The 22,112-nt window shown below is 36.3% G+C and overlaps 1 protein-coding gene across 1 annotated transcript in view; it reads right to left on the bottom strand.

The window, feature by feature from the left end:
• The window catches only part of LOC106131611 (tRNA (adenine(58)-N(1))-methyltransferase catalytic subunit TRMT61A), a 75,194-nt gene that overhangs the window by 36,674 nt on the left and 16,408 nt on the right, over positions 1-22,112 (bottom strand). The window lies entirely within an intron of this gene.

Here is a 22,112-nt window from a genome sequence, read left to right as displayed (position 1 = left end):
ACTCTATTATAAAAAATACATATTAAATGAGAAAAAGCATTTGACTTTATTCGCTGGATGTTCCGTAAATCCTACGAAAATTCTTTAAACTACCTCGAAAATCTTGAAAGGTGGGTGGTAAAAAGATGATAGGAAAGGAGACTGAAGATCTCCGGATTCCAATGATGGTGTCCCAAGTCTACATCATGCAGATTATCGTAGCAGATGCGAGAAGCTTGCCGCCACGTTGAACCGTATAAATAATTATGTATTCGTTATGAAAACGACTTTTAAAGTGCTTTACTTAGACGTAATGTTACAATTTTCAACAAGCACCAAGCACCTACAAACGCTCACAATTCGTGTACTAAAGCTTTAATTCGGACTCATACAACGTCGACAGATGTTTTCATTCTCGTGTGATATGAGATGCCCGCCGCTGTGTTCCGATAGCGGTCTTTTTAGGGTTCTATAATTTAATTATAATTTTATTAAAGAATAACCTGGAAGGCTTTGTCTCGCAATGATCATTGGGTAGTTGAGATCATCATAACTTTGTATCATATGTACTTACTTACTTCTTCATATTATTGACGTGAAAACTAAGTTTGTAAGACAAATACACACTTCATGCAAAATTCATGCCATGAAGTTAGGTGATAAAATTAATTGGCGATAAAATTAATATTTTCTGATCTGGTGGTTTGTAGGGACTTTATCACAACTTATAAACATGACTTATTTAAGTTCATTAGTTCGATTGATGATATTTGTTCTAACAATAAGAAAAACATCGTAAGGAAATCCTGCACATTCAGGCAACTGGATGTTTAAATATGATGCCTGTTAGGTTTCCCTGAAAGCTTGTGGATGTCACACCCAGTTCAGGATCATGGTCACGAACGAAGATGATGAAACATATAATTTTCATAATATCCTTTTGAACCATGCTAGAAACCCAACTCTCACTTAGCCGGTTCTATTGTAATTGTAACGAAACTGTACCGAGATATTTACAAGTCTAAAACGCCGGGGGAACGGAACGACACATCTTTTATGTGGGCCGCTGTATTATCTGTGACATCTTATCGGCCAATGAGGATGGGCAACGTCACTCAATGCCTGTCGGAGCGGCCGAACGCGGCGGGGGTCGAATTCGAAAATCGTTCTATTTTCAAAATGTACCCATCTGGTCTATGGTATTTAGTTATCATGTAATGAAGTCGTAATGGATGATGAAGGTGGCCAGTGTCTGTTGTTTTTTTTTTCTTTTTTAATTTGGTAAAGTTTATTAAATTGTTATTGTAATAAATAATTTCCAGTCTAGGTCATGGTATAACTTAAATATAGGTATTAGCAAATAAACTTGTTCCGTGATGCTGTGAATAAAATCGAAACGCACCAAATAATTAAAAAGGTTGTGATACAAAGCAGGAAATGTTCAGAATAAATCAGCACTTTGATTTGTTATTCAAATAGCGATGCGTCTAAATAGAGAAAATATATGGCGCTGTGTTTTGGTTGAAATGTTTAATTACAGCTAATTAATCACCGATGACTATTTGATTACATATCAAACTAACACAAAGCTGCAACACGCCGTGCGAGTTACGTAGGTAAATGTGCACCAAAGATATACGATGAAATAGATTACAAATCTTAAAGGATTTATTTTTTTTATATCGTAAAACGTTTTAAGATTAACTTTGACCGCAACATGAAACTAGTGGACGGAATATTTAATTTTTTAAAATTTTAATAGATAAATTAAAATACGGCTAAAAAGTCGAAAGAATGGCGCAAGAAAATTGTTTTCGTTACTACATTACTTTTATTCTTGGCCGTATTTGACGTTATATAACTTTTTATCTATTTATTAATAAAAAAATATTAATCCATTAACTTTGGATTCTTCTTTTGGGCGATGGGCTAGCAACCTGTCACTATTTGAATCTCAATTCCGTCATTAACCTATCTAGCTGAAATAGCATAAAGGAAGACTGCTGCTTTTTTTTCTCTCGCTTATATGAATGTCTATTTATCTTTTTGGTCGGCGATAAGATCTTATGACACACCTACAATAAATTAAACGCAGGCTGTAATTAAGACACTAAAATGTTCCTTTTAATTTGTATTCGAATGCAATCAAAATATAAAAGTAATTGATCATGATTTGTTTTATTTACACTTGCGAGCAAATAACTGCATTCATGATGGCTGTGAGTTATTTGGTGAGCGCGAACGCCAAACATTCGAGATCTTCAAATAAAGATTCAAACATACCAAATCCCGCCTCTTCCCAGGAGGGGTAGGCGGGGAGAACATCCTTCCACTTGCCACGATCCCTGCATACTTCATCCAAATTCATAACTCTATAGGTATATACAAGCCCATGTCATGTTTATTTGAATAAACAAAGATTCGGACTAGCGAATTAAAACGAGAGAGAATTATTTCTCCAGTCGACTATACTAATGAGGCCTTATTATTCCAGCAACCAATAACTCGAGCGAGAATGTCAAGCACACTGATTTACTTCACTCCAGGTGTTTCAATATCGCAATTTTCATCGAAAATTAATTTCGACTAGATTCACAGCTTCCATTATTTAAAGTTCACTCCCGCAGTCGGCTATTTATTAATGAGCCTAAGTTTAATTTATTGTTCAGCAATTTTGGTAGACAGCGCGCGTAATTAAATTTTCGTCGAAGTTTAAAGTAATGACATTTATACTATGCGATATCTAGAATGTGGTAAAAGTGTAACGTCAAAGATATATCAGAATACCTAGTAAGTGATACACAGCGATTTTCATAGATGAAGAACATAATCTTACGAATAAATTTGTATAAATAGAGAGGAGCAATAAAAAAACAAAGGTCCAGTCCAGCCCTCAGATTGCGCTAAAATTGGCCAGAATAGAACTTCCAGCGAAGCGCAATCTATTTTTACCGTTTTGGCCTCAGTTTAAATAGTTTGGTAAACTCCTAGATCTAAACTAAAGTGATAACCAATATTGCCGTTACTAAAACGACCATATTTAAAACAGAAAATCGGAATCGGAACGATGAAAACAGGCCCGCCCACGTAGCATGCGCTACGCCGTTTTTATCGCACGAAAAATTGTCCCGTTTGACGTCATAATAAAAAGTAAATTAGCGATAGTCTAGATAGATATATATATAACAATAACGGAGCGAAGCGCGTGCCATGCTACGAGAACGGGACGCGCGAAATTCAGGTTGCGTTGGAGCAATCCAGGCTTGGTCGTGAGGTGTAAGAATGTTTCCTAAAATCTTAGTGCTAGACAATGGCCGTTAGTCATCCTAGCTTGCGACATGGTCCAGGTCAGCAGACTGGTATGTTTACTAATTGACAGATTAGTGGGGACATCAGTTGGATAGAATTATGCGAGGCGACGTCGGGTATTGTTGGCTAATTGCCAGGTTTTAGTGCGGCCATTGTATTGCTAATTGATTGTGCGATAGAGATCGCGTTAGGGGTTGGCCGAATTACCGCCTAGTGTTGCAGCCGTTTGGTGATTTTTGTCCTTAAGAGTACTTAGAAGGTTAAATAATGCCCAATAATAGAAGCCACGGAGGCTATAACCAAAGTGGTATTAATTTTTAGGATTACCACATACATTTAAACATTTAATTTTTAATTAGGTACTTGTCTACTATAAAAACTCCATACAACCGTATGGAGTTTTTATAGTAGACTAGTAATCAATATTTTAAACTATTTGTAATAGAACAGTATATTTTTTGACGATTTCTGCTAGATGATTTTTTAATTTACGCTTATATCTTTTATAAATTATTCTAATTAATATTTTTTTCACTTTTGAGTTTTCAGTTGAAAACGCTGATATAAACTTATATGTTATAAACATGCCAAAATTACAGTAAAAACATAAATATTTTTGTATTTATTACAGCCAAGCGCGATGATCAAGATACATTATCTCTTAAGTACTTTAAGAATCAGTATTAAAAAAAACACGCGGCTAGTATTAGAATAACATTGACCATGTAAGTGCCCATTAGTGGTCTAAAGAGGCTATCAGCCGATCCTTGTCCATAGATTTTGTAACTATTTAACTATGGGTTACGTAACAAGGGCTTTGTGCAAGAAGTACCATATTCACGCTAGTGATGCTCTGCTGACATTTTAATCATATATCGATATTTTTGCATCGATGGATAAAAATTTAGACATTTTTGGCCATTGCTATGGTCGACTCGACAAAATAAAATTATCACCCTCAGCATGATCTGTTATTTATGGTTAAAGTATTAGATGATACTCATATAACATAGGTAGTAAGTGATTTCATTTTAATACCATATCTTAATATTGATAAATCTCTAAAGATTACATACTGTTGTAACTAACGGTCTTCTCTTATAAAATGTTGTTTGCGACTTAATAATTAAAATACCTACGTTATTTACTTTAATTAATTAAGTTTATCTCGGCGGCATGTAAATAATGATATGTTGCCATGTAACACCTCTAATTATAAATGTAGAATTCTTGGTCGAACATTTAGAAACTGTAATTTTATCGAATTCAAACACGTCTTTTAATTATCGACCGAAGGCCGCCTATCGATGTTATAAACGATTACTTATTTATCGTAAACAAGGTTATTAAGTAGCATCCTTAATTTGCATGTAAGTTTAGGAATGGAAAGTATAAATGTAGGTTAACACACAATAGCATTTATAGCTCTAAAGATTCTAAAACAATTCATACAAACCCATGTTATGTACTTATATACTTTAAATAAATGATGTCATAACTAGAATTTATATTCTGACATAAAGTGTCTGAAACAAAGCGTACAATAATGAGAGATGCATTCCTTACCTCAGATCCCTATTCCACACATACTATATTAAAATAAAGGTTAAATCACCTGACCTGATCCCTAGAAATTTTGCATACGTAAAGTGCGGTACGGAAAAAGACAATGAGTAGCCGTGGACGAAAGCTAGTTTGATGTAAGTTTAACCGATTCTTTGATAAGCAAATAAAAAAAAAATAAAGTCATCGATACTTTAAAAAAAGAACGACCGATTTCGTCACTACGGTCCAGTCAAAGCAACACATCACAATGGTCATGAGACGCGTCACTTTTCACTAACAATGTTAGACAGCCATTGATGTATTAGCTGTGGTATCAGTTGCGATCACTGGCCTCTATAATGTAGGCTAGACTGTATAATATTGGCAATGTCAAAATTACCTCTCTCGATTTCCACTGTTTTGGGCACTATTGTACACGCACGCAAATATCAGCGTAGTATGTGTATTTTGAAGTACTTGTGATTTTTTTCTCCGCTTAGAAGATACACACATTTATTAATATTACAAAATCAACCATAAAATGCACAAAATGTTTATAGTCATTCCAGAAATTAACCTGTTCGCCATATTCCAGAAAATTACACTTTTATACCCAGTAAATACAAGTTGTCATTTTGTATATTATACAAGAATTACAGGGAATCCTCTCTTAGTACACGAAGACCACATAAGGAACTCCAATGTCATATTACCTATCCGTCGACCCATTAGTCAATATTCTCTTTAATATAATATGTAGATTTGGTCCAGCGTTCTTGTACTATTCACGTCAGTGGTTGAGATAGAGCAGAGAAATCACATGTGTGCAACTATGGGGGTCGGCTCGTGCCTCGCATTGTTCTAAACTCGAAATTTAATTACATCAATCTCAAACTGGTTTGGAAAGGGACTGGCCATCGAAATGGAAAGTGATTTGAACAATTTCAGGTATTTTTGGTCATGCAGGATTATTTTAAAGTTGATATATAAGCCTGTCTTCGATTTTCTTTTTAAATAATTAATCTTTCATGCGCCATAAAACATCGTGGTTGAATCATTTTTTTTCTATAACAATTTCAAGCGGGTGATACAGATACTAAATATCATCCAAAATTTAACAAAATTATTGCGGGTATTTTGCAACAGAGATTTATAATTCTAACCTTAAGCTACAATATCGCAAAACAAGCGATAAATAACATTAACCAAACATTTCAACCATAGACAAATGTAAATAAACCCCGCTAATGCAACATTAGAATTACCTTTTCCCTTTCCATAGACAATAAAGCCGTAGCGGGTCTTCGGGGTGGCCGCGCATGCGTCGGCGCCGCCCCCGCCGCGGGCGCCTCAAATACCAACTACGAATGTGGTGTAATTCAATGTAAACAATCCTGGGAATTACAATTTGAATTAAGAACGACTTTATTTGCCATTTCTATTTCTTTAAATCTAAGTTCATCAAGAAACAAAGCTAAAAATCATGATTCAAACTTACGTAATATTTTAGTGATCCGAATTTCGTTACAGTTTGGATTCAACTATTGTGTTTTTCACTAAATTATTATTGTTTCTCTTTCAAAGCTTTTAAGTACTCACTGAGTTGTGTAATGTCACCAAACTGATTTCTTTTTTTATATCGAAACGATTGGAATAACATTTATTTTCGCTCAGCTGTGGGACAAAACAACCAGACATAAATAAAAAATGTTCGTATAATTCAATTTCATTGCAATATCGGGAAATGATTGGCACGAATTATTTCTAATTGTCTGTGCTGTGGTCATCATTTGTATAACGATTCTGCATTGACTCCCAACTTTTAAGGAAAACAAAATCTTTTTGGTTTGTTTATGTAATTGTAATTGTCTGTCAACAATTAAGGAAAACAAAACCAAAAACCAAATGTAATTGTATGTATCTATAGCAAAATTTTGAAGTTTATTTTTAAATGAATGTCTGTTAATATCATATTTTTGATTTTATGTTATTTTTAAAGAGTTTAAATTTTGTAAGACTTTTAAATATCAGCCAGCCCACACCACACTTAGCTCGCGGCGTCAAGTGAGTGTACACAATTCATACTTACTGGTGCCTCGAGAAGCGCATCAAATAATTACTTAAATAAGTTATAGTTCATTGAAATTAAAGGTCAGAGTGTAATTAAGTGATATAAGATTTGTAAAGTAGATTCATACATTACGGTACACACTACACAAGTACACAGATCTGTGCGTAATAAATCTTCAATCAGAATCCATAAAAATATAAGTAAAAATGCAGAGAGTATACCGGGAAATATCTGATATTGGATAACAGTTCCAAGTAAGACGACTTCAATTAATTTAAAAAGCATTCGTTAATTTTATTAATGCGACCGAGCCTAAATCTACGATCGCCCAGATGTGATCGCAGCGCCTTCTCATTTTCAAAATTAGCAAATGAATAAAAAACAAAATGTTGGAAACCGCCAACAGAGAGGACAAGATAAAGGAATATACGGAGAGGTGCTGCGTTCAGAGTAAAGATAACACCATTAACGCCGGGAAGGCAGTCAAGCAAAACAACCGAACAGGACAACATTATAAAGCGAACATTCTATAAAACCTTAAAACTGATGGTGATTCAAATGAATCTGAACTTAATGATGGTAAGAATATAAAAGAATTTACAGTAAACGATATTGTATACTTACGAGATGAAGTATTGTAAAGTGGTTTGGATATTGTTGGTGGAGTGAAAGGGATAGCAGACGATGGCAATGATACCGAAATGAGTGGAGTAAGGTTTTTCTCAGCCACCCAGCCAGCAACATAATTAATGATGCTCGTGTTGCAGACGAATTTATAAATTGGCTTCATTCCTCTTTAACAAAGGGGACATGCGTGATACGATAGATAGACAATCTGCTACGTAATTATGCGTCTTTTTAATAGAGTCTTTAATTACTCAAGATCAGCAGATTTGCCAAGTGTTACAACAGAATCAGATTTAATTTGATTTTTTAGGTTTAATTTTAATCAATACTCGGACAATTCAATCAATATTATAGTGTAAAGAAATCACTGTTCACAAAGTTTATTGTTCAAACGAGGTTAAAAAAATTGATATTACTGACTTTACTTCTAAGTAATCAAAGAAAGATCTTTGATTAGCTATAACTAAAAGCACAGCATTCGTCTTCGATTAAGTACTCTTAACACTAAACGGGTTGCTGTGACGTTAAACCACCAAGAATAACTATAGAGCTTCGAAGATTTGACCCAAGATTACAATTTAGAGCAGAAATCCAATTTCAAATTCCGTTCTCATCGATAAACAAAAATAATGTTACACAGTATTATTTGCTCCGTTCATAATAATGGCATATTTAGTGCGCGATATCAGTTAATACGTAGAGGTTAGCATAAATCGGCGCGCGCGCAATCTGACATCGCAGCCCCGCCCCTCTGTAACTCGTGCTATCTGCCCTGAATCACCGAATATTGTTAATCAGTGTATCATTAGCTCTCGTAAGGTGCACACGACAGCTCAGATTATGTGGAATTTATGTTGGGTCAGCGATTAATTACAGAACTGTTTTTCTTTTTTTTATCGAGCCTTGAAGTTCATAAACTTCTGTTAGTAAAACTGTTTAGGTAAATATGCGATGATCCTAATTTCAGAGTTTTACTCGTTACTCCTTATTGTTATAATCATAAAGACAAAAGGGCAGTATTAATGATTTCTTTAAAAACAACAATAATTTTCGTTGAGAGATGACAATAGTCAATATTTATTATTTTAACAAAGAGCTTAGCAGACACTTATCAGAAGATATTCTGTTTTCATTTGCGCATCACTACAAAAAGGGAATTGTAGTAGTGTCGATCAGATAGACTCATCTCAATACAAAATCAGCGCATCTAACACCTAGTATAAATCACACTGGCCGTTCCGCAGCCTCACTACAACCCAATAAAGTATTTTACAAGTGATACAAGTCCCGACAATCAGGGCACCGATCTCAACCTTTACATTATAAATAATGCGCTATTTATTTCTGGAAATCTGTGCATCATCGGTATTGGCTCGGATCTTTACCGGCCTCCAATTACAGAGGATATCTCGGTGCTATTCACCAGGGTTGTTCCGAATTTGCGTCCACAATTGCGGATTATCCGCATCAAGTAAAACCTCTGCAACAATTAATGCAGAGTTTCAAACTTACCGGAAAAATGGTTACATCAAAATATTTTTTTTAATTGCCACAGTCACTTTAAAAGTTCTCCGCCCAAACATTTTACTAAGTTGTTCTTAAATGTTATAATTATTTTAAAAAAAACCTAATTAGTGATTAATTTTTAAGTTCCGTTTATTGAATGGAATATCTTAAATAAGTTGCATCAGTACAACCCTATGATATTAAAGTTGGGAACCACATTTAATTTAGTGTTTAATTCAGGATTTTCCTTTGGGAGAAACATTCTTTTCTCAAAAGAATGTTTGAATAAAATAATTGAAGAATTTGCATTAAGCATAAGAAGTATGCAATGCAGTGATCGTGGCAAATGACGAGGGTAAATGAGGTGAATTACGTACTTAATAATTAACTGTAATCTCAACAAATTCTATAATTAAATGGCAAGCGTTAAACTCTGTATATATTGAATGCAAATGACGTTATTAAGCGATACCTTGTATTCTATTTTTAAAATAAATCTATTCCTATTTCTAAAATGCGCGGGTTGTCGCGCGTCACCGCCGACAAGCGGCCTGCACCTTATACGCGATGAATGTGCGTGTTACGTGAACCAAGCAAAGACAGTAATTAGTGCTAGGTGAATTTATAAAGCGAATTCAGATTTGGACTAAAGTTATAACATTAAAACCAGAACGGTGTTTAGTATTAAAATAAGAAATATGTTATATCTAGTACATATAAGATTCGGGCGGCCGTTCTGCGATGGCTACCCAAGGTGCGTTCCTGCAATTTTTAAGTTTTAGTTGTTAATAAAATCTAAATAAATTTACAAGATTTATACAATAAGCACGCGATAAAATTTTCACTAGCTGTAATAAATATTAATCATATTAATTTTATTGAACCAATTTTAATTATGAATACTTTAAACTAGTACTCTGCATAACTTACAATCTAACGCTCAAGTGACGCATTCAGCCATCTTGTCGATTATCGACCGTTTTATCTTTGAAATCGATACGGATTTTAGCGAGTTAGCGAGTATTTTCAGTAAATCATTAAGAGACGTGCCAATGCCTAGCAGTACTAGGTATCACCAAACGCAAAAGGCAATAAAACTCATTCACACGTATCTCAACTTAATAGATGCCTTATTAAAAACATGCCGTTTGAATCGATTCACTCCATTCGCCATTCGATTTATACGATGTATCGAATGTTAACATTGGCAGTTGCGTTTACGCGCCACTATTGATTTAGGAATCCCATTCGATATTTAAATTTATTCGTGTTCTATTTTATGAATGTCTTGATTGTATTTGTAAGGCTTCAGTGATCCGTGATTTATATAGATTTGTTGACGCTTAATCGATTATTAATAGGGTTAATATATATCTGTCTTGAAAGTAAGTTGTTTAAGGTCTTATACAGATATCTTTATAATCTTTGATGAAGCCCTTAATTTCCTTTTGGTATTAAATGAGAATAACAATGAATATAATATCATCGAATCTATTAGAGGCTTTTAGCTTTAATCCGTAAGGGATAAGGACGTGATATATGTATACGTAATTAAAGTTATATGATATAATTGTGAACCGTGTGGTTCCCGGCACCAATAAAAAAAGAATAGGACCTCTCCTTCTCTTTCCCATGAATGTCGTGAAAGACGACTAAAGGATAGGCTGATGAACTTCTTTTCATCTTGTAGGCGACGACCTAGCAACCTATTGAATTTCAATTCAATATACCAACTATTTGAATTTCAATTCATCAAGCCAAAAAGCTGAAAGTGGCCTATCAGTCTTTTCAAGGCTGTTAGTTGTGTCTACCCCGCAATGGATATAGACGTGACTATATGTATGTATGTATAATATAAGAGCTTTTCTATAATAGCCTATGGATAATTTACAAAATTATAAGCAAACTTTCTTCTACCTACAATCATCACCCAGTTTTGTATATATCGTGTCGTATATGTCGTGTCTAAACCATTAGCGAATGTACCTATTGTGAAGAAAATAACAGTCATTTTGAGTACGTGTATCATTTAGCATCGGAAAATAGAATTTTGGGAATAATGCGTATATGAAAAAGATATTTTCTTTTGATTTTCCCTAAAATAAGTACATACATAAATAAAATACTAAAGTTGAGGGGAAACATCGCGAGGAATCTTGTGCATTCAAGCAACTTGATATGTAAATATGTATGGGTAAGTAAGTTTTTTACACTTTTGTATAAAAATACAAAAGTGTAAAAAACTTACTTACTCGATTCAGGATTAGAAAGAGGCTTCGGTATAATATTAAAGGCATGTTAAATTTAAGTTTGTACGGATACAACCCGTAATTCTAAATTGCCGTGTGTTTCCAGGCACTTTAGAATCTTAGGACCACTCCATATCTTTCCCATTGATGTCGTAAAAGGCGACTAAGGCAACTGCTTATGAACTTGGCATTAATACTATTTGAATCTCAATTTCACCTTTTAGCCGTTCAGGGGCTCTGTCTTCGCCGCAAGGCATATAGATGTGATTATATGTATGTACTGATACAATATAAACGCGAGGTGAGTCATTAAAGCTTATTCCAGGAGAATTCAATAACGCCAATAAATTTACTCCTTGCAGTATTGTTAATACGTTTCAATGAATTTTAATGGAAATGAGACCATTAAAATTATTGCAATAACTGGTACTATTGGTTTATGACAAAAGCAAATCAGCAAAATAGAATAATGCTTATGATGTCATGCAAAAGTTTAATTTTCCACAGGAGAAACGTCAACGGATTCTACTATAATAAAATCTTAGTTTTTCTCACATCTTCTATTGAGAATCTCCGAGCGTAATCCCCTAGCATCGCCCGCGACTTTATCTGCCTTAAATCTATATAAATTTTTCACTAATTATGTTATTACAATATCTTAAATTCTAAACTATGTATATTACTCCAACGTTTCGTATGGTCTTAGGCATTGATCATTGCAAATGTAGTAGTAGTACGTAGTATCGCTTTTTCATATATACATATATTTAACTTGTCGCTCACACCGAATCGACTACTCAGACAGTAGGTACTAGGCAGTAAGCATAAACACAGTCGACGGCGTACAATACGTTCCTTGTGAACGATGCCTTAAAACTGAAGACGCTGTGAAACGAATAAAGAAGAAGGATAAATATCGGAAAGCGGACCGCAGGCCCCAATCATTGTGGCGGGGGTTGCAACTGGGAATAACCAAGATAAGAGATAAATAACTGCAAAAATTCATGAAAATCTGTTCAGTCGTTTTTGCATATGGTCCTTCTAGAAAAGAGAAAGGTCATATCAAAAGGGAGTCGCCATTTTGATTTGACCTTTTTCAACGAGGAATACTTACTTTATACTCTGGGTCATTAGTGTTCAACAAATTTATAGGTAGAACATATAGAAACTAGAATTCTTATTAAGATATTTTATAAAACCAGGTGTGAGAATTACGAATCGAAATGCTGGTACGTTCCCGGAACGACGAACAAACCACGCAAGCGATTTATTTAGCAATTGAAAGGGGCACTTAAAGGAATCACAGCGGAGAAGAAGAAATTACAAAATAAAGAAAGTATAAACGAGTACCTACTCTTTTGTTCTGTTATTGTATGTTTTATTCTTATGGTGCAATAAAGTGTTTCATCTATCTTAAGATGGCGCGCTTTGGACTACGTTTAAAGCTTTATTGTACTAAAAAAGCTAGGTCTAACCCGGATGTCCTAGTCTTAGTATGTCCTTCTCCGTTCTCCACACTATATGTATGTAAAATTTCATGGCGATCGATTCAGGGGTTTTAACGTAAAAGAAGAAAAAACAAACACATTTTTTTTATAATATTAGTATGGATTTTTGTTTAGACAGGTATGACTTGCGACTTCGCATACGCATACTGTAACGCAAATACCAAGGGAACTTAGTACACCTTAATTACCCACGTACATCTATGTCCTTCTTAGAACTCCTTAATTTCTTGACTGCTTAAGTAGATAATGCGTGAAAAGTGGACAAACAAACCCTGTTTTATATTCACATCATCGGTATTTCGAACGAACGAATTGTTACCAATTTTATTTTGACCGCGAATTGCTAAAACACCAACTACGAACACGGGGTAACTTTCTGTACGTCAACAATTTGCGATTCGCCTTCGGAACGCAGCAAATACAACAAATTGTGCGGGATCAGCAATTACCGAAGACAATGCGTGCGTGAGAGGGCGCGTTCACGCACGCGAATTAGACTTGTTATCTGGGGGGCAATTAGGGACTCTTCCCACGGGGGTAGTGACCAGGCGTCAAATAGAAATTCATCTAGTGGTGCCAAAAAGCTATATACATCAATTGACTTTGTCCCTTTAGGGGCAGACGGAGGCAAAAGTCTCGAAAAGACCGAACGGCCACGCAGCTGGCTGGCATAATAATATGGTTAGGATTCAAATAGTGACAGGTTGCAAGCCAATCGACCTAATAAGTAATTAAAAATTATAAGCTTTACTTTGATTCAATTGTAATAATTTGCACGAGAATTGAAACAGCCACATACTATGTTTTTTTTACTTCGTTACGATCAACATCTTGCATTAGATTAATATACCTGAAGTGTATATTCTGTAGCCATGGTTACAATTAAGACCGTTCGGTCAAACCCGTGATTGAAAGTAATTGAGTGTCTCTTTATATGGAGGGCTAGTAGGGACTTTTCTTAAAGGGTAACCAATGGGTGTCAGATAGGATTTCACCAAGTACTATCACAAACTTCTTTTTTTTTGTATCACCTTAATCTTTTTTCGACCAGTTTGGTTTGTCTCCTTCAATCTTCTCCAATCCGCTCTTCTTTTGGGCAGTTAAAGTCAAGTTCCTCTGCCGTATACTATATCATCTTTTGACCACATGTGAAGCTTTTCAACATATAATCAAAGCTTACACCTCTTTTGCTCTCCCATGGCCTTCATATGACATAGATTGAGTTAACCCCAAAGTAAGTTTGTGACTTGTGTAATGGAACTCTAAATCAACGACACTATATGCCCATAATAATTACTAAAGTTCAAGACATTCAGAAAAAAGATATGGTCCTATTCTCAAACTCCAAAAACGTATCTTCCTTCTTTATTGTAAGCTCCTAAATTTATTGCGTTTAAAATTCAAGTCGTCTAAGTGCATATTATTGTACTTAATAAACGCATCAATAACTTGAATTTTAATCGCATAATCACCGTTAGGGTTGTAACAAGACTAGCGGAAAACAATAAACAAGTGATAAGTAACTGCCCGATTTTATAAATAACCGGTTCTAACATGTTCAACATAACGAAGCACTAATTAGACATCCTATTTTATAGCGACTTAAACTTGGGCAGTAATAAAACTCCAAACTGCTATTTGGGTGGAAGACGACGGTGAATACGGTTATCTCGATTCCCTATCTAGTTTTACTTTATTTATCGATCTAAGCACTCTATGTGTTAGTCCAGCGGTTACATTCTGCACGTGTCAGTCTTAGGAGGGTATATAAACACGGTTTTATACCTTAGTCATTTCTAATAGTGCCAAGACTCAAAAATCAAGTTTTGCTGGATGAAGATGGAGCAAATTAATTATTTACTTATGTTTATACACATCTTCAATGAGGCAGCACCCCTAGCTCCAAGAAGGAATTGCATATTTATCTATGGACATTTAACCATATCCCAGATAATGATAATCAATTGTTGAATATACATAATTACTGTTCGTCTAGGTGGTCTCATCTTCTCTATTATTCAAAGGCGAGAGAATTGAAACAAAATTATAACATTCATGTTAAAATCGCATCTTAGCGGATCCACATTAGAAATTCCCTATGGCGGGACGCGTGTCTAACGTCGCATAATAACACGTCCGTTCCGTTCGGCGTCTGGCGCGCGACTAATCAATTTTAGCACTTTAGTACTACCTGGGTGATGTCTTCATTGGGTGCCCGCAGGCGTAACGCCCTGTATGGCCCTGCTTTGTATTTTCCGCGCTTTGCACTAACCATCTAGGTTTTAATGATAGTTTTATTAGTAGACTAGGTATGGATATTTTTATAGCTATAATTGCTTAACATTATATCGTTTTTACTTACGTCTATAATGTCAATATTTAAATATGTCTTATATACTATAGTAGAAGTAAAAATAAATAAAATAAGTAGTGATGTAGGTACCTCTAGTGATGTACACGATTAACTTATCGATTTCTAGGCACGTAAGCACATATTCAAAAACTGAGACTATCTACTTGTAAATCGATTAATTTACCTTTTAATTGATTAATTCATACTTCCTCTTTCACACGACCCTTTTAACTAGTTTTTAGTTATAGTAATAAAGAGGAACATACACACACACAATCACGTCTTATTATCCCTCATGGGGTAAACAGAGCCAAAAGTAATTAAAGATTGAAAGTCCACGTTCAGCTGTATGACTTAACGATTGAACTTCACGTAGTGACAAGTTATGCTCCTTACCTTTGATTGCATTTTACAATCTGCATGGGATTGAATTATACTGAAGAAGAAAGAAAATATATCACTATCTTTGAAAGAGAACGAATAGGTTTAATAACTCAATTATTAAAAACTACACAGCTTTAATATAGAAACAAATAATATAAATTTATTGCTTCACCACCCGGATGTGTTCATTAAAAAACAATAAATCAATTTGTAATCTAACTATATTTGCAACATTTTATAACTAGAGTCACGTATAAATGAATTATTTATCCGATTTGTTTTCAAGGAGCTGTCTGTTTAACTATTAAATATTATAGAGATAGGATCAGTAATAAATTTTATAGAGCGCGCGCAACGAATATTGAAGCGAGACTTAATAATTCACTAATGCAAAGTTAGATAAATAAACACATTACTCTTCATTGCGTCGCGTAGTCGGGTAAAGAGGATTTAACGTCACAATTTAATTTTATAATTAAAATTCAAGTAGGTGTTAACTAATGAAAATATAAATTATAATAAAATGTTGTCCTGTAAATTTATTCCACTTAAAGAAAAATAAATTAAGTGTATGGATGACTTAACTAAGTACTTAGATAATTTACCTTTTGTGATTACTTATATATAATATTTTATTCCTTAAAACATAAATAGGTAGTAATTTTACTCTAGATACTCTTACTGTAGATACTCTTAGTGCAATACTTATTGGACGTAGTTTATTAGAAGTTTAGACCATGGGAATTTATTTAAGAGTCTGGTAATATGTAAATATTTATTGCCCCGGATAAGGGTTATGTGCTTCGAAATTGGTTTTGTCTCTTTAACCCAGATGACGTCACAGCAGAGGTAGTAGTTCGTTTCATACTTGAATCCCAAGTAAGATTATAAATACGAAAGAAAATTTTGTTTGTTTGTTTGTAACCTCTTCACGCGTTATCAACTGAATTAATCTTCTTGAAATATCACGTATATATAATTGGGACACCGGAGGTCCCGAGTTCGGATCCCGGCCAGAGCACGATGAGAAAAGAACTTATTCTGATTGACCAGGGTCTTGGATATTAATCTATACATAAGTATTTATTTTAATATGCCGTGCCGTGGCCATGCCGTGTGGTTCCCGGCACCAATACAAAAAAGAATAGTCCATCTCTTTCCCATGGATGTCGTAAAAGGCGACTAAGGAATAGGCTTATAAACTTGGGATTCTTCTTTAGGCGATGGGCTAGCAACCTGTCACTATTTGAATCTCAATTCTATCATTAAGCCAAATAGCTGAACGTGGCCATTCAGTCTTTCAAGACTGCTAGCTCTGTCTACCCCGCAAGGGATATAGACGTGACCATATGTATGTATGTATGTATTTTAATATATAGTATCGTTGAGTTAGTATCTCGTAACACAAGTCTCGAACTTACTTTGAGGCTAACTCAATCTGTGAAATTCGTTCCGTATATATTTATTTATTTAGATAAAGCCGTGTGGTTCCCGGCACCATTACAAAAGAATAGGACCACTCCATCTCTTTCCCACGGATGTCGTAAGAGCCGACTAAGGGATAGACTTGGGATTCCTCTTTAATGTAAATCCCTGCCAATCTAAGGTCTGCCGCGCCGATGGATGCATGGCTAGGGGCGAGCCTAGTCTCGAGCGTGCCACTTCCGCCATGGGGTTGGGCGACCCCCAGGTAATGGCTAGCCTTACCCTGGCATGCGGGGCTCTGCTGGGGCGGACAAAATTTTTCCCTAGCGTCTCGTGGGAATCGCATTATGAACCTTAAAAAGCATATAAATGGCGGCGATGGTGTCCGCACCCCATCACGTCTCGTTCCCGGCGGGAGCGGTATGCGGTCTGCTGAAAGCCGCTTTGCGACGATGAATGTAAGAGGAGGAATGAAGGATAAGATTGAGGAAGTATGCCAGATGATGGATGAAAGACGTTTGGATGTGTTGTGCGTGAATGAAACGAAGCGGAAAGGATGCGACGCGACGCAGCACGGCCCTTACACGGCGTATTGGTCTGGAATGTCCAGTACCAGCCGAGGCTGTCAAGGGGTCGGTCTAATTCTTTCTGCACGAATGGCTGAGTGCGTGAATGAGTATGAGTGTGTCAGCCCTCGTCTTCTATGGATTAGGCTGAAAGTTGGAATCACTCGGATCTTCGTTCTAGGTGTTTATGCACCTTGGGATGTGGGTTCGAGGGGTACAACATCAGCAAAAAGCGAAAACGAGGAGTTCTGGAATAGTGTAAGAGAAGTATTGAAAGTTACCAAGCCAAATGAGAAGATTATTATGTTAGGTGATTTTAATGGATGGGTGGGTGTAAAGCGTGATGGATATGAAAAGGTGCTTGGTGCGTTTGGTGACGAAAAGGTGAATGATAATGGAAGAAGTGTATTAGAAATTTGTCTAGAGTGGGATCTTTTTGTGTCGAACTCAATGTTTCAACATAAAGAGATCCACACCTACACAAGAGTGGAAGGTATTTTAAAAAGTATGATAGACTTTGTGATTGTAGATGAAAGATTGAAGAACAAAGTGCTGGATACCCGTGCATATCGCGGTGCTGGCATTGACTCGGACCATTTACTGGTGATATCCCGGATAAGGGGTATCTTCAATCGCTGGCGGCACAGGGTAAGGGAGCAAACCAGCGCTTTGGAAAGAGTAAAAGTGGAAAATTTGCAAGATATGGATGTAGGTAAGAAGTATATTAATAGACTGAAGGATGAATTTGAAGATTTAGATGAAATGAGCGATATTGAAGATGGATGGAAGGAACTTAAAGAAAGAATTGTGAAAGTAGCTGTTGAAGTGTGTGGTGTAAGTAGAAGAAGGAAAGGAAAAAATCACAAAAATGCGTGGATGAGTAAAGATGTGCAAGAACTTGTGCGATTAAAGAAGAAAGCATGGCTGGATTTGTTAGCAGCAAAAGCTAACTTAAGAATGCAAGAGGTTATAGATGAAGATGTGAATGAAGCACGTAAGGAATATAAGAAAATGAAAGATTTGGTTAAGAAAGCTGTGATTAGAAAGAAAGAAGAGTATAAAGAGGATTTTGATAAAAGGCTATCAGAAGACTTTCAGTCAAATCTGAAAGTATTCTGGAAATCCGTAAGGTCAGCCCGAGGAAATACTATAACCAGAGAGCTGACTAGGATCAGATGCCAGGATGGTAGCGTTGTGAAAGGAGAAGAATGTGTACTAAAGATATGGAAGGACTATTTTGAAAGTTTATTTGAAAAAAAGGAAGGAAATAAGAAAGATTTCTGCTATAGCGAAGAAAAAGAGAATGAGATGGAAGGCGAAATTGAAATGTTCGAAATTGTGGAAGCACTTAAGAGTATGAAAGCGGGAAAGGCTGCTGGGTGTGATAGAGTGTCGGTCGAGATGCTTAAAGCAGGAAAAGGCGTAGTAGCTAGTCAGTTGTACTGCCTTTTCAATTTGTGTTGGAGAAGCGGCCGAGTACCAAAAGATTGGTGTAAGGCTGTTATCGTGCCACTTTACAAAGGAAAAGGGTCACAGCTGGACTGCAAAAATTATCGTGGTATAAGCCTGCTTAGCGTCGTCGGCAAATTGTATGCTAAGGTATTGATTAATAGAGTCAGGAATGAAACTGATGACAAAATATGGGATGCTCAAGCGGGATTTCGAAAGGGAATGGGATGTACTGATCAGGTCTTTTCCTTGCGGTGCATAGCCGAAAAGTTTTTGGCCAAGAGTCAAAAAGTCTATTGCACATTCGTAGATCTGGAAAAGGCCTATGACAGAGTTGAGAGGAATGAATTGTGGTCAGCACTTTCTATGCATGGGGTGAGCAGTCTCTTAATACGAGCACTGAAATCCTTATATGAGGATTCGAGTGCTTGTGTCAGGATAAACGGAGCGCACACTGAGTGGCTTAAGATTGAGAAAGGCGTTAGGCAAGGATGTGTTGCGTCACCGTGGCTGTTCAACCTATTTATGGATAGCTGTTTGACAGATTTGAAAGAGTCTAAAAGTGGATTAAGGATGAATGAGTTACTCGTCAAATGTCTGCTCTATGCCGACGATCAGGTTATACTGGCGTCATCAGCGGAGGAGTTACAGGAGATGGTAAACTGTATGCATGAAGCTTTAAAAGAGAAAGGAATGAAAGTGAACGTAAGTAAAACTAAAACACTGGTTTTTGAAATGGAGAAAGAAATGACAGCATGTAATATTTTGATTGGAGGAGAAAAAGTGGAGCAAGTGAAAGAGTTTGTATATCTAGGATCAAAGTTTACATCAGATGGCAAGTATGATAGTGATATTGAAAGGAGAGTGAACGCGGGGAACATGGTGAATGGAGCTTTGCATGCCTTTATGAGCAGTCAGAAACTATCCAAAAAGGCTCGACTGGCTGTGCACAGGGGCGTGTTGGTCCCGACATTAATGTATGGGAGTGAAAGTTGGGTATGGCAAAAGAAGCATGAAAGCAGAATAAATGCAGTGGAAATGAGAGCGTTAAGGAGTATGATGAGTGTGAAATTGAGTGACAGGATAAGGAACAGCGTGATAAGGGAATGTTGTGATGTGAAAGAAGATGTAGTTACAGGAATAGAAAAGGGTATGTTAAGATGGTTCGGTCATGTGGAGAGGATGAATGAAAGCAGGTTGACTAAGCAGATATACAAGGAGAGTGTGGAGGGAAAGGTCGGAGTGGGAAGACCTAGACGAACGTATCTTGATCAAATTAAGGACGTCCTGGTAAAGGGTCAGGTCAAAAGTACCCGAAACCGCCGAGCTTGTATGAAGAGAGTTATGAATGTGGACGAAGCGAAAGAAGTATGCAGAGATCGTGGCAAGTGGAAAGAGGTAGTCTCTGCCTACCCCTCCGGGAAAGAGGCGTGATTTTATGTATGTATGTATGTATGTTATATTTATATGGTCATTTCTTGCGGAACCATGCAAACTACTTGGGGAACAAATACTAAAATTTCAGTTCTGATAAACCCAGTGAAAAGAGTCAGATAATAAATATACTGGGTTCAGGATGTCTAATCAAATAAACTTAACCAGTGACAGCGGGTAGAAAATTGTAGTAGGTTTTAACATAGGTAATAAGAACCTAACACTCATTTTAGTCAGAGGTGGCCATTCTCAATGAGGATGACGACAGAACAAACATTGTCGCATTAATTCGAAACGACTGACTCTAAAATCTTAAATGTAACGCATTTCGACTAAAGACACAGTCTTAAACCATGGCATCACCAAAACTAGATCAAAGCACTTCGTAGAGAAATATTTATCATCTGTTCCTACATATAGCGTGCTGACGTCGATTTTCCTCGACAGTGCCGCGGGCTAGTCCGATGGTACAACACGTGTATTAATCGCACACATAAATGATTTTAATGCCTTACATTAGTTTCTGCACGTAATAAAAACGGTTTGTTGACTTTCTACTGCTTTGTTTAACATACATACATACATATAGTCACGTCTATATCCCTTGCGGGGTAGACAGAGCCAACAATCTTGAAATGACTGAATGGCCACGTTCAGCTTTTTAAATAGTCAGATTCAAATAGTGACAGGTTGCTAGCCCATCGCCTAAAGAAGAATCCCAAGTTTGTAAGCCTATCCCTTAGTCGCCTTTTACGACATCCATGGGAAAGAGATGGAGTGGTCCTATTCTTTTTTGTATTGGTGCCGGGAACCACACGGCACGGCGGCTTTGTTTAACGACGGCGTTGATTTGCACGCTGCTCGGACGGGCATTGCATTGAAGGTTTTTCAAGACAATCCGAATTGAGCATGTTGACGTTCAGTGACCGATTTTACTGCGTTAATACAATATACAATTTGAATTTAATTTGCAAAAGTCTGATAGGAAAATAGGCGGCTGGGCTAAAATGGGACAGGGCGGGTCGCGTACTTAGGTGTCGTATTTAGGAGACCATTTAATACTAAGATGGTTCTAAAATTTTAAGGCATACGACGATGGAACTATCGAGAAGGCAGTTGACGGATATTAGTTTTGCGTTCAACAGGCGTGGTGTTAATGAAGAGAAATTAGCGTGGTATCGATTTAAAGGGCCCGGACGGGACATGGGTCAGGCAGTGTGTAATATAAATTAATACGTAATGTATGTTTAGTTTCAAATTCATGCCTCGTACACGGCGCGCCCTGGTAGCAAATAGCTCTATTGATAATCATCCTATAATCTTGTGCATAATTTTGAATAGGAAAATGTGGCCTTTCAGTGTTATCAAGACTGTCTACCCCACAAGACAATAGACGTGATTATGTTTGTGTAATGTAAAATGAAACTTCTTTCATTTTACATTGGTGCTAAGCTTAGCAAGAAAAAGTAAAATCAAGAAAAATAAACCCGTTTGGTCTCACTTTTAGTATGGGGTACCTTACCTACTGTCATAAACGCCCTTAGAGTAAGTAGCTAACAGCCGAGAATTCCATATGCATTAGACTCCGTACAGAGATATATTATAATGCAAATATTACAACAAGTTACTTTAACAACCAACACCTCATATTAAATTACTTATTATCAGACCGATCAAATATTTGAAACAGATACTGGTTTTATTGTT

This window comes from Amyelois transitella, chromosome 20 (assembly GCF_032362555.1).
Source record: "Amyelois transitella isolate CPQ chromosome 20, ilAmyTran1.1, whole genome shotgun sequence".
Lineage (NCBI taxonomy): Eukaryota > Metazoa > Arthropoda > Insecta > Lepidoptera > Pyralidae > Amyelois > Amyelois transitella.
Note: the sequence above shows the minus strand (reverse complement) of the source record. Positions and strands in the feature narration are given on the sequence as shown.